The sequence below is a fragment of the Phalangium opilio genome, unplaced genomic scaffold (genome assembly GCF_054372755.1).
Source record: "Phalangium opilio isolate 3A_F unplaced genomic scaffold, DU_Popi_V2 ptg000056l_1, whole genome shotgun sequence".
NCBI classification, from domain to species: Eukaryota; Metazoa; Arthropoda; class Arachnida; order Opiliones; family Phalangiidae; genus Phalangium; species Phalangium opilio.
In genome coordinates, this window is record NW_028324175.1 from 3416034 (window position 1) to 3429992 (window position 13959).

The 13959-nt window shown below is 48.2% G+C and overlaps 3 non-coding genes across 3 annotated transcripts; all 3 read right to left on the reverse strand.

Moving 5' to 3' along the window:
- Window positions 1–3287: 3287 nt before the first annotated feature.
- Window positions 3288–3360, reverse strand: TRNAS-GCU (transfer RNA serine (anticodon GCU)). The gene has a single exon. It is a non-coding gene; the product is annotated as a tRNA-Ser (tRNA).
- An 8448-nt stretch (window positions 3361–11808) lies between these two features.
- TRNAS-GCU (transfer RNA serine (anticodon GCU)) lies at window positions 11809–11881 on the reverse strand. Its single transcript has one exon. It is a non-coding gene; the product is annotated as a tRNA-Ser (tRNA).
- Window positions 11882–13130: 1249 nt separating this feature from the next.
- TRNAS-GCU (transfer RNA serine (anticodon GCU)) lies at window positions 13131–13203 on the reverse strand. The gene has a single exon. It is a non-coding gene; the product is annotated as a tRNA-Ser (tRNA).
- Window positions 13204–13959: the final 756 nt, after the last annotated feature.

Sequence of the window (13959 nt, forward strand, 5' to 3'; positions counted from 1 at the left end):
CAGGTATTGTGGAAAACCTTGACTTTTTACGTCACATCTGAGACCTCACAACACCGCTCCCGGATGGGCTCGAACCACCAACCTTTCTGTTAACAGCCGAACGCGCTAACGATTGCGCCACGGAAGCCCCAAAATTAAATGGTCGTCCGGTATTGTGGAAAAACCTGGACTTTTTACGTCACATCTGAGACGTCACAACACCGCTCCCGGATGGGCTCGAACCACCAACCTATTGGTTAACAGCCGAACGCGCTAACCATTGAGCCACGGAAGCTCAGAAATTAAATGGTTTTCACGTATTGCGGAAAAGTTTTGACTTTTTACGCTACATCTGAGACCCCACAACACCTCTCTCGGGTGGGCTCGAACCTTCAACTTTTCGATTAACAGCTGAACGCGCTAATCATTGGGCCACGGAAGCCCAAAAATTAAATGGTCGTCAGGTATTGTGGAAAAACTTTGGCTTTCTACGTTACGTTTGAGATCCCACAACGCCGCTCCCGGGTGGGCTCGAACCACTAACCTATTTGTTAACTGCTGAACGCGCTAACCATTGCGCCACGGAAGCCCAAAAATTAAATGCTCGTCAGGTATTGTGGAAAAACCTTGACTTTTTACGTCACATCTGAGACCTCACAACACCGCTCCCGGATGGGCTCGAACCATCAACCTATTGGTTAACAACTGAAAGCGCTAACCATTGAGCCACGGAAGCTCAGAAATTAAATGGTTGTCACGTATTGCGGAAAAGTTTTGACTTTTTACGCTACATCTGAGACCCCACAACACCTCTCTCGGGTGGGCTCGAACCTTCAACTTTTCGATTAACAGCTGAACGCGCTAATCATTGGGCCACGGAAGCCCAAAAATTAAATGGTCGTCAGGTATTGTGGAAAAACATTGGCTTTCTACGTTACGTTTGAGATCCCACAACACCGCGCCCGGGTGGGCTCGAACCACCAACCTAATGGTTAACAGCCGAACGCCCTAACCATTGCGCCACGGAAGCCCAAAAATTAAATGATCGTCAGGTATTGTGGAAAAACTTTGGCTTTCTACGTTACATTTGAGATCCCACAACGCCGCTCCCGGGTGGGCTCGAACCACTAACCTATTGGTTAACAGCCGAACAATCTAACCATTGAGCCACGGAGGCTCAGAAATTAAATGGTTGTCACGTATTGTGGAAACGTTTTGACTTTTAACGCTACATCTGAGACCCCACAACACCTCTCCCGGGTGGGCTCGAACCACCAACCTTTCGGTTAACAGCCGAACGCGCTAACCATTGCGCCATGGAAGCCCAAAAATTAAATGTTCGTCAGGTATTGTGGAAAAACCTTGACTTTTTACGTCACATCTGAGACCTCACAACACCGCTCCCGGATGGGCTCGAACAACCAACCTATTGGTTAACAGCCGAACGCGCTAATCATTGAGCCACGGAAGCCCAGAAATTAAATGGTTGTCACGTATTGTGGAAAAGTTTTGACTTTTTACGCTACATCTGAGACCCCACAACACCTCTCCCGAGTGGGCTCGTACCACCAACCTCTCGATTAACAGCTGAACGCGCTAACCATTGCGCCACGGAAGCCCAAAAATTCAATGTTCGACAGGTATTGTGGAAAAACTCTGACATTTTATGTTACATTTGAGACGTCACAACACCGCTCCCGGGAGAGCTCAAACCACCAGTCTTTTGAATAGCAGCTGAACGCGCTAACCATTGCGCCACGGAAGCCCAAAAGTTAAATGCTCTTCAGGTATTATGTAAAAACCTTGACTTTTTACGTCACATCTGAGACCTCACAACACCGCTCCCGGATGGGGTCGAACCACCAACCTATTGGTTAACAGCCGAACGCGCTAACCATTGCGCCACGGAAGCCCAAAAATTAAATGGTCGTCATTTATTGTGCCAAAACTTTGGCTTTCTACGTTACATTTCAGATCCCACAACACCGCTCCCGGGTGGGCTCGAACCACCAACCTATAGGTTAACAGCCGAACGCGCTAACCATTGAGCCACAGAAGCTCAGAAATTAAATGGTTGTCAGGTATTGTGGAAAACCTTGACTTTTTACGTCACATCTGAGACCTCACAACACCGCTCCCGGATGGGCTCGAACCACCAACCTATTGCTTAACAGCCGAACGCGCTAACTATTGCGCCACGGAAGCCCAAAACCTAAATGCTCGTCAGGTATTGTGCAAAAAACTTGACTTTTTACGTCACATCTGAGACCTCACAACACCGCTCCCGGATGGGCTCGAACCACCAACCTATTGGTTAACAGCCGAACGCGCTAACCATTGAGCCACGGAAGCTCAGAAATTAAATGGTTGTCAGGTGTTGTGGAAAAACTTTGGCTTTCTACGTTACATTTGAGACCCCACAACACCTCTCCCGGGTGGGCTCGAACCACCAACCTTTCGATTAACAGCTGAACGCGCTAACCATTGTGCCACGGAATCCCAAAAATTAAATGCTCGTCAGGTATTGTGTAAAAACCTTGACTTTTTACGTCACATCTGAGACCTCACAACACCGCTCCCGGATGGGCTCGAACCACCAACCTATTGGTTAACAGCCGAACGCGCTAACCATTGCGCCACGGAAGCCCAAAAGTTAAATACTCGTCAGGTATTGTGTAAAAACCTTGACTTCTTACGTCACATCTGAGACCTCACAACACCGCTCCCGGATGGGCTCGAACCACCAACCTATTGGGTAACAGCCGAACGCGCTAACCATTGCGCCAAGGAAGCCCAAAAGTTTAATGCTCGTCAGGTATTGTGTAAAAACCTTGACTTTTTACGTCACATCTGAGACCTCACAACACCGCTCCCGGATGGGCTCGAACCACCAACCTATTGGTTAACAGCCGAACGCGCTAAACATTGCGCCACGGAAGCCCAAAAGTTAAATGCTCGTCAGGTATTGTGTAAAAACCTTGACTTTTTACGTCACATCTGAGACCTCACAACACCGCTCCCGGATGGGGTCGAACCACCAACCTATTGGTTAACAGCCGAACGCGCTAAACATTGCGCCATGGAAGCCCAAATGTTAAATGCTCGTCAGGTATTGTGTAAAAACCTTGACTTTTTACGTCACATCTGAGACCTCACAACACCGCTCCCGGATGGGCTCGAACCACCAACCTATTGGTTAACAGCCGAACGCGCTAACCATTGCGCCACGGAAGCCCAAAAGTTAAATGCTCGTCAGGTATTGTGTAAAAACCTTGATTTTTTACGTCAAATCTGAGACCTCACAACACCGCTCCCGGATGGGGTCGAACCACCAACCTATTGGTTAGCAGCCGAACGCGCTAACCATTGCGCCACGGAAGCCCAAAAATTAAATGGTCGTCATTTATTGTGCAAAAACTTTGGCTTTCTACGTTACATTTGAGATCACACAACACCGCTCCCGGATGGGCTCGAACCACCAACCTATTGGTTAACAGCCGAACACGCTAACCATTGAGCCACGGAAGCCCAAAAATTAAATGGTCGTCAGGTATTGTGGAAAAACTTTGGCTTTCTACGCTACATATGAGACCCCACAACACCTCTCCCGGGTGGGCTCGAACCTTCAACCTTTCGATTAACAGCTGAACGCGCTAATCATTGCGCCACGGAAGCCCAAAAATTAAATGTTCGTCAGGTATTGTGAAAAACTCAGACATTTTACGTTACATCTGAGACCTCACAACACCGCATCCCGGATGGGCTCGAACCACAAACCTATTGGTTATCAGCCGAACGCGCTAATCAATGAGCCACGGAAGCCCAGAAATTAAATGGTTGTCACGTATTGTGGAAAAGTTTTGACTTTTTACGCTACATCTGAGACCCCACAACACCTCTCCCGGGTGGGCTCGTACCACCAACCTCTCGATTAACAGCTGAACGCGCTAACCATTGCGCCACGGAAGCCCAAAAATTCAATGTTCGACAGGTATTGTGGAAAAACTCTGACATTTTATGTTACATTTGAGACGTCACAACACCGCTCCCGGGAGAGCTCAAACCACCAGTCTTTTGAATAGCAGCTGAACGCGCTAACCATTGCGCCACGGAAGCCCAAAAATTAAATGATCGTCAGGTATTGTGGAAAAACTTTGGCTTTCTACGTTACAATTGAGATCCCACAACGCCGCTCCCGGGTGGGCTCGAACCACTAACCTATTGGTTAACAGCCGAACGCGCTAACCATTGAGCCACGGAGGCTCAGAAATTAAATGGTTGTCACGTATTGTGGAAACGTTTTGACTTTTAACGCTACATCTGAGACCCCACAACACCTCTCCCGGGTGGGCTCGAACCACCAACCTTTCGGTTAACAGCCGAACGCGCTAACCATTGCGCCATGGAAGCCCAAAAATTAAATGTTCGTCAGGTATTGTGGAAAAACCTTGACTTTTTACGTCACATCTGAGACCTCACAACACCGCTCCCGGATGGGCTCGAACAACCAACCTATTGGTTAACAGCCGAACGCGCTAACCATTGAGCCACGGAAGCTCAGAAATTAAATGGTCGTCACGTATTGTGGAAAAACTTTGGCTTTCTACGTTACATTTGAGATCCCACAACACCGCTCCCGGGTGGGCTCGAACCACCAACCTATTGGTTAACAGCCGAACGCGTTAACCATTGCGCCACGGAAGCCCAAAAATTAAATGGTCGTCAGGTATTGTGGAAAAACTTTGGCTTTCTACGTTACGTTTGAGATCCCACAACGCCGCTCCCGGGTGGGCTCGAACCACTAACCTATCTGTTAACTGCTGAACGCGCTAACCATTGCGCCACGGAAGCCCAAAAATTAAATGCTCGTCAGGTATTGTGGAAAAACCTTGACTTTTTACGTCACATCTGAGACCTCACAACACCGCTCCCGGATGGGCGCGAACCACCAACCTACTGGTTAACAGCCGAACGCGCTAACCATTGCGCCACGGAAGCCCAAAAGTTCAATATTCGTCAGGTATTGTGGAAAAACTCTGACATTTTATGTTACATCTGAGACGTCACAACACCGCTCCCGGAAGGGCTCAAACCACCAGTCTTTTGAATAGCAGCTGAACGCGCTAACCATTGCGCCATGGAAGCCCAAAAATTAAATGGTCGTCCGGTATTGTGGAAAAACCTGGACTTTTTATGTAACATCTGAGACCTCATAGCACCGCTCCCGGGTGTGCTCGAACCACCAACCTTTCTGTTAACAGCCGAACGCGCTAACGATTGCGCCACGGAAGCCCCAAAATTAAATGGTCGTCCGGTATTGTGGAAAAACCTGGACTTTTTACGTCACATCTGAGACGTCACAACACCGCTCCCGGATGGGCTCGAACCACCAACCTATTGGTTAACAGCCGAACGCGCTAACCATTGAGCCACGGAAGCTCAGAAATTAAATGGTTTTCACGTATTGCGGAAAAGTTTTGACTTTTTACGCTACATCTGAGACCCCACAACACCTCTCTCGGGTGGGCTCGAACCTTCAACCTTTCGATTAACAGCTGAACGCGCTAATCATTGCGCCACGGAAGCCCAAAAATTAAATGGTCGTCAGGTATTGTGGAAAAACATTGGCTTTCTACGTTACGTTTGAGATCCCACAACACCGCGCCCGGGTGGGCTCGAACCACCAACCTAATGGTTAACAGCCGAACGCCCTAACCATTGCGCCACGGAAGCCCAAAAATTAAATGATCGTCAGGTATTGTGGAAAAACTTTGGCTTTCTACGTTACATTTGAGATCCCACAACGCCGCTCCCGGGTGGGCTCGAACCACTAACCTATTGGTTAACAGCCGAACGCGCTAACCATTGAGCCACGGAGGCTCAGAAATTAAATGGTTGTCACGTATTGTGGAAACGTTTTGACTTTTAACGCTACATCTGAGACCCCACAACACCTCTCCCGGGTGGGCTCGAACCACCAACCTTTCGGTTAACAGCCGAACGCGCTAACCATTGCGCCATGGAAGCCCAAAAATTAAATGTTCGTCAGGTATTGTGGAAAAACCTTGACTTTTTACGTCACATCTGAGACCTCACAACACCGCTCCCGGATGGGCTCGAACAACCAACCTATTGGTTAACAGCCGAACGCGCTAACCATTGAGCCACGGAAGCTCAGAAATTAAATGGTCGTCACGTATTGTGGAAAAACTTTGGCTTTCTACGTTACATTTGAGATCCCACAACACCGCTCCCGGGTGGGCTCGAACCACCAACCTATTGGTTAACAGCCGAACGCGTTAACCATTGCGCCACGGAAGCCCAAAAATTAAATGGTCGTCAGGTATTGTGGAAAAACTTTGGCTTTCTACGTTACGTTTGAGATCCCACAACGCCGCTCCCGGGTGGGCTCGAACCACTAACCTATTTGTTAACTGCTGAACGCGCTAACCATTGCGCCACGGAAGCCCAAAAATTAAATGCTCGTCAGGTATTGTGGAAAAACCTTGACTTTTTACGTCACATCTGAGACCTCACAACACCGCTCCCGGATGGGCTCGAACCACCAACCTATTGGTTAACAGCTGAAAGCGCTAACCATTGAGCCACGGAAGCTCAGAAATTAAATGGTTGTCACGTATTGTGGAAAAGTTTTGACTTTTTACGCTACATCTGAGACCCCACAACACCTCTCCCGGGTGGGCTCGAACCTTCAACCTTTCGATTAACAGCTGAACGCGCTAATCATTGCGCCACGGAAGCCCAAAAATTAAATGGTCGTCAGGTATTGTGGAAAAACTTTGGCTTTCTACGTTACATTTGAGATCACACAACACCGCTCCCGGATGGGCTCGAACCACCAACCTATTGGTTAACAGCCGAACGCGCTAATCATTGCGCCACGGAAGCCCAAAAATTAAATGTTCGTCAGGTATTGTGGAAAAGTTTTGACTTTTTACGTTACATCTGAGACCTCACAACACCGCATCCCGGATGGGCTCGAACCACAAACCTATTGGTTAACAGCCGAACGCGCTAATCATTGAGCCACGGAAGCCCAGAAATTAAATGGTTGTCACGTATTGTGGAAAAGTTTTGACTTTTTACGCTACATCTGAGACCCCACAACACCTCTCCCGAGTGGGCTCGTACCACCAACCTCTCGATTAACAGCTGAACGCGCTAACCATTGCGCCACGGAAGCCCAAAAATTCAATGTTCGACAGGTATTGTGGAAAAACTCTGACATTTTATGTTACATTTGAGACGTCACAACACCGCTCCCGGGAGAGCTCAAACCACCAGTCTTTTGAATAGCAGCTGAACGCGCTAACCATTGCGCCACGGAAGCCCAAAAGTTAAATGCTCGTCAGGTATTATGTAAAAACCTTGACTTTTTACGTCACATCTGAGACCTCACAACACCGCTCCCGGATGGGGTCGAACCACCAACCTATTGGTTAACAGCCGAACGCGCTAACCATTGCGCCACGGAAGCCCAAAAATTAAATGGTCGTCATTTATTGTGCAAAAACTTTGGCTTTCTACGTTACATTTCAGATCCCACAACACCGCTCCCGGGTGGGCTCGAACCACCAACCTATTGGTTAACAGCCGAACGCGCTAACCATTGAGCCACAGAAGCTCAGAAATTAAATGGTTGTCAGGTATTGTGGAAAACCTTGACTTTTTACGTCACATCTGAGACCTCACAACAACGCTCCCGGATGGGCTCGAACCACCAACCTATTGCTTGACAGCCGAACGCGCTAACTATTGCGCCACGGAAGCCCAAAACCTAAATGCTCGTCAGGTATTGTGCAAAAAACTTGACTTTTTACGTCACATCTGAGACCTCACAACACCGCTCCCGGATGGGCTCGAACCACCAACCTATTGGCTAACAGCCGAACGCGCTAACCATTGCGCCACGGAAGCCCAAAAGTTAAATGCTTGTCAGGTATTGTGTAAAAACCTTGACTTTTTACGTCACATCTGAGACCTCACAACACCGCTCCCGGATGGGCTCGAACCACCAACCTATTGGTTAACAGCCGAACGCGCTAACCATTGAGCCACGGAAGCTCAGAAATTAAATGGTTGTCAGGTATTGTGGAAAACCTTGACTTTTAACGTCACATCTGAGACCTCACAACACCGCTCCCGGATGGGCTCGAACCACCAACCTATTGGTTAACAGCCGAACGTGCTAACCATTGCGCCACGGAAGCCCAAAAATTAAATGCTCGTCAGGTATTGTGGAAAAACCTTGACTTTTTACGTCACATCTGAGACCTCACAACACCGCTCCCGGATGGGCTCGAACCACCAACCTATTGGTTAACAGCTGAAAGCGCTAACCATTGAGCCACGGAAGCTCAGAAATTAAATGGTTGTCACGTATTGTGGAAAAGTTTTGACTTTTTACGCTACATCTGAGACCCCACAACACCTTTCCCGGGTGGGCTCGAACCTTCAACCTTTCGATTAACAGCTGAACGCGCTAATCATTGCGCCACGGAAGCCCAAAAATTAAATGGTCGTCAGGTATTGTGGAAAAACTTTGGCTTTCTACGTTACATTTGAGATCACACAACACCGCTCCCGGATGGGCTCGAACCACCAACCTATTGGTTAACAGCCGAACGCGCTAATCATTGCGCCACGGAAGCCCAAAAATTAAATGTTCGTCAGGTATTGTGAAAAACTCTGACATTTTACGTTACATCTGAGACCTCACAACACCGCATCCCGGATGGGCTCGAACCACAAACCTATTGGTTAACAGCCGAACGCGCTAATCATTGAGCCACGGAAGCCCAGAAATTAAATGGTTGTCACGTATTGTGGAAAAGTTTTGACTTTTTACGCTACATCTGAGACCCCACAACACCTCTCCCGAGTGGGCTCGTACCACCAACCTCTCGATTAACAGCTGAACGCGCTAACCATTGCGCCACGGAAGCCCAAAAATTCAATGTTCGACAGGTATTGTGGAAAAACTCTGACATTTTATGTTACATTTGAGACGTCACAACACCGCTCCCGGGAGAGCTCAAACCACCAGTCCTTTGAATAGCAGCTGAACGCGCTAACCATTGCGCCACGGAAGCCCAAAAGTTAAATGCTCGTCAGGTATTATGTAAAAACCTTGACTTTTTACGTCACATCTGAGACCTCACAACACCGCTCCCGGATGGGGTCGAACCACCAACCTATTGGTTAACAGCCGAACGCGCTAACCATTGCGCCACGGAAGCCCAAAAGTTAAATGCTTGTCAGGTATTGTGTAAAAACCTTGACTTTTTACGTCACATCTGAGACCTCACAACACCGCTCCCGGATGGGCTCGAACCACCAACCTATTGGTTAACAGCCGAACGCGCTAACCATTGAGCCACGGAAGCTCAGAAATTAAATGGTTGTCAGGTATTGTGGAAAACCTTGACTTTTAACGTCACATCTGAGACCTCACAACACCGCTCCCGGATGGGCTCGAACCACCAACCTATTGGTTAACAGCCGAACGTGCTAACCATTGCGCCACGGAAGCCCAAAAATTAAATGGTCGTCAGGTATTGTGGAAAAATTTTGGCTTTCTACGTTACATTTGAGATCACACAACACCCCTCCCGGGTGGGCTCGAACCACCAACCTATTGGTTAACAGCCGAACGCGCTAACCATTGCGCCACGGAAGCCCAAAAGTTAAATACTCGTCAGGTATTGTGTAAAAACCTTGACTTCTTACGTCACATCTGAGACCTCACAACACCGCTCCCGGATGGGGTCGAACCACCAACCTATTGGTTAACAGCCGAACGCGCTAACCATTGAGCCACGGAAGCTCAGAAATTAAATGGTTGTCAGGTGTTGTGGAAAAACTTTGGCTTTCTACGTTACATTTGAGACCCCACATTACCTCTCCCGGGTGGGCTCGAACCACCAACCTTTCGATTAACAGCTGAACGCGCTAACCATTGCGCCACGGAATCCCAAAAATTAATTGCTCGTCAGGTATTGTGTAAAAACCTTGACTTTTTACGTCACATCTGAGACCTCACAACACCGCTCCCGGATGGGCTCGAACCACCAACCAATTGGTTAACAGCCGAACGCGCTAACCATTGCGCCACGGAAGCCCAAAAGTTAAATGTTCGTCTGGTGTTGTGGAAAAACTCTGACATTTTACGTTACATCTGAGACGTCACAACACCGCTCCCGGGAGGGCTCGAACCACCAACCTTTCGGTTAACAGCTGAACGCGCTGACCATTGCGCCACTGAAGCCCAAAAATTAAATTTTCGTCAGGTATTGAGGTAAAACCTTGACTTTTTACTTCACATCTGAGACCTCACAACACCGCTCCCGGATGCGCTCGAACCACCAACCTTTCGGTTAACAGCCGAACGCGCTAACCATTCGCCACGGACGCCCAAAAATTAAATGGTCGTCAGGTATTGTGGAAAAACTTTGGCTATTTACGTTACATTTGAGATCCAAAAACACCGCTCCCGGGTGGGCTCGAACCACCAACCTATTGGTTAACAGCCGAACGCGCTACCATTGAGCCACGGAAGATCACAAATTAAATGGTTGTCACGTATTGTGGAAAAGTTTTGACTTTTAACGCTACATCTGAGACCCCACAACACCTCTTCCGGGTGGGCTCAAACCACCAACCTTTCGATTAAGAGCTGGACGCGCTAATTACTGCGCCACGGAAGCCGAAAAATTAAATGTTCGTCAGGTATTGTGGAAAAACTCTGACATTTTACGTAACATCTGAGACGTCACAACACCGCTCCCGGATGGGCTCGAACCACCAACCTTTCGGTTAACAGCCGAACGCGCTAGCCATTGCGCCACGGACGCCCAAAAATTAAATGGTTGTCAGGTATTGTTGAAAAGTTACGACTTTTCACGCTACATCTGAGACCCCACAAATCCTCTCTCGTTTGGGCTCGAACCACCAACCTTTCGGTTAACAGCTGAACGCACTAACCATAGCGCCACGGAAGCCCAAAAATTAAATGGTCGTCAGGTATTGTAGAAAAATTTGGCTATTTACGTTACATTTGAGATCCAAAAACACCGCTCCCGGGTGGGCTCGAACCACCAAGCTATTGGTTAACAGCCGAACGCGCTAACCATTGCGCCACGGAAGCCCAAAACCTAAATGCTCGTCAGGTATTGTGCAAAAAACTTGACTTTTTACGTCACATCTGAGACCTCACAACACCGCTCCCGGATGGGCTCGAACCACCAACCTATTGGTTAACAGCCGAACGCGCTAAACATTGCGCCACGGAAGCCCAAAAGTTAAATGCTCGTCAGGTATTGTGTAAAAACCTTGACTTTTTACGTCACATCTGAGACCTCACAACACCGCTCCCGGATGGGCTCGAACCACCAACCTATTGGTTAACAGCCGAACGCGCTAAACATTGCGCCACGGAAGCCCAAAAGTTAAATGCTCGTCAGGTATTGTGTAAAAACCTTGACTTTTTACGTCACATCTGAGACCTCACAACACCGCTCCCGGATGGGCTCGAACCACCAACCTATTGGTTAACAGCCGAACGCGCTAAACATTGCGCCATGGAAGCCCAAATGTTAAATGCTCGTCAGGTATTGTGTAAAAACCTTGACTTTTTACGTCACATCTGAGACCTCACAACACCGCTCCTGGATGGGCTCGAACCACCAACCTATTGGTTAACAGCCGAACGCGCTAACCATTGCGCCACGGAAGCCCAAAAGTTAAATGCTCGTCAGGTATTGTGTAAAAACCTGGATTTTTTACGTCAAATCTGAGACCTCACAACACCGCTCCCGGATGGGGTCGAACCACCAACCTATTGGTTAGCAGCCGAACGCGCTAACCATTGCGCCACGGAAGCCCAAAAATTAAATGGTCGTCATTTATTGTGCAAAAACTTTGGCTTTCTACGTTACATTTGAGATCACACAACACCGCTCCCGGATGGGCTCGAACCACCAACCTATTGGTTAACAGCCGAACACGCTAACCATTGAGCCACGGAAGCCCAAAAATTAAATGGTCGTCAGGTATTGTGGAAAAACTTTGGCTTTCTACGCTACATATGAGACCCCACAACACCTCTCCCGGGTGGGCTCGAACCTTCAACCTTTCGATTAACAGCTGAACGCGCTAATCATTGCGCCACGGAAGCCCAAAAATTAAATGTTCGTCAGGTATTGTGAAAAACTCAGACATTTTACGTTATATCTGAGACCTCACAACACCGCATCCCGGATGGGCTCGAACCACAAACCTATTGGTTAACAGCCGAACGCGCTAATCATTGAGCCACGGAAGCCCAGAAATTATATGGTTGTCACGTATTGTGGAAAAGTTTTGACTTTTTACGCTACATCTGAGACCCCACAACACCTCTCCCGGGTGGGCTCGTACCACCAACCTCTCGATTAACAGCTGAACGCGCTAACCATTGCGCCACGGAAGCCCAAAAATTCAATGTTCGACAGGTATTGTGGAAAAACTCTGACATTTTATGTTACATTTGAGACGTCACAACACCGCTCCCGGGAGAGCTCAAACCACCAGTCTTTTGAATAGCAGCTGAACGCGCTAACCATTGCGCCACGGAAGCCCAAAAATTAAATGGTCGTCAGGTATTGTGGAAAAACTTTGGCTTTCTACGTTACATTTGAGATCACACAACACCGCTCCCGGGTGGGCTCGAACCACCAACCTATTGGTTAACAGCCGAACGCGCTAACCATTGAGCCACGGAAGCTCAGAAATTAAATGGTTGTCAGGTATTGTGGAAAACCTTGACTTTTAACGTCACATCTGAGACCTCACAACACCGCTCCCGGATGGGCTCGAACCACCAACCTATTGGTTAACAGCCGAACGCGCTAAACATTGCGCCATGGAAGCCCAAATGTTAAATGCTCGTCAGGTATTGTGTAAAAACCTTGACTTTTTACGTCACATCTGAGACCTCACAACACCGCTCCCGGATGGGCTCGAACCACCAACCTATTGGTTAACAGCCGAACGCGCTAACCATTGCGCCACGGAAGCCCAAAAGTTAAATGCTCGTCAGGTATTGTGTAAAAACCTGGATTTTTTACGTCAAATCTGAGACCTCACAACACCGCTCCCGGATGGGGTCGAACCACCAACCTATTGGTTAGCAGCCGAACGCGCTAACCATTGCGCCACGGAAGCCCAAAAATTAAATGGTCGTCATTTATTGTGCAAAAACTTTGGCTTTCTACGTTACATTTGAGATCACACAACACCGCTCCCGGATGGGCTCGAACCACCAACCTATTGGTTAACAGCCGAACACGCTAACCATTGAGCCACGGAAGCCCAAAAATTAAATGGTCGTCAGGTATTGTGGAAAAACTTTGGCTTTCTACGCTACATATGAGACCCCACAACACCTCTCCCGGGTGGGCTCGAACCTTCAACCTTTCGATTAACAGCTGAACGCGCTAATCATTGCGCCACGGAAGTTCAAAAATTAAATGTTCGTCAGGTATTGTGAAAAACTCAGACATTTTACGTTACATCTGAGACCTCACAACACCGCATCCCGGATGGGCTCGAACCACAAACCTATTGGTTAACAGCCGAACGCGCTAATCATTGAGCCACGGAAGCCCAGAAATTATATGGTTGTCACGTATTGTGGAAAAGTTTTGACTTTTTACGCTACATCTGAGACCCCACAACACCTCTCCCGGGTGGGCTCGTACCACCAACCTCTCGATTAACAGCTGAACGCGCTAACCATTGCGCCACGGAAGCCCAAAAATTCAATGTTCGACAGGTATTGTGGAAAAACTCTGACATTTTATGTTACATTTGAGACGTCACAACACCGCTCCCGGGAGAGCTCAAACCACCAGTCTTTTGAATAGCAGCTGAACGCGCTAACCATTGCGCCGCGGAAGCCCAAAAATTAAATGGTCGTCA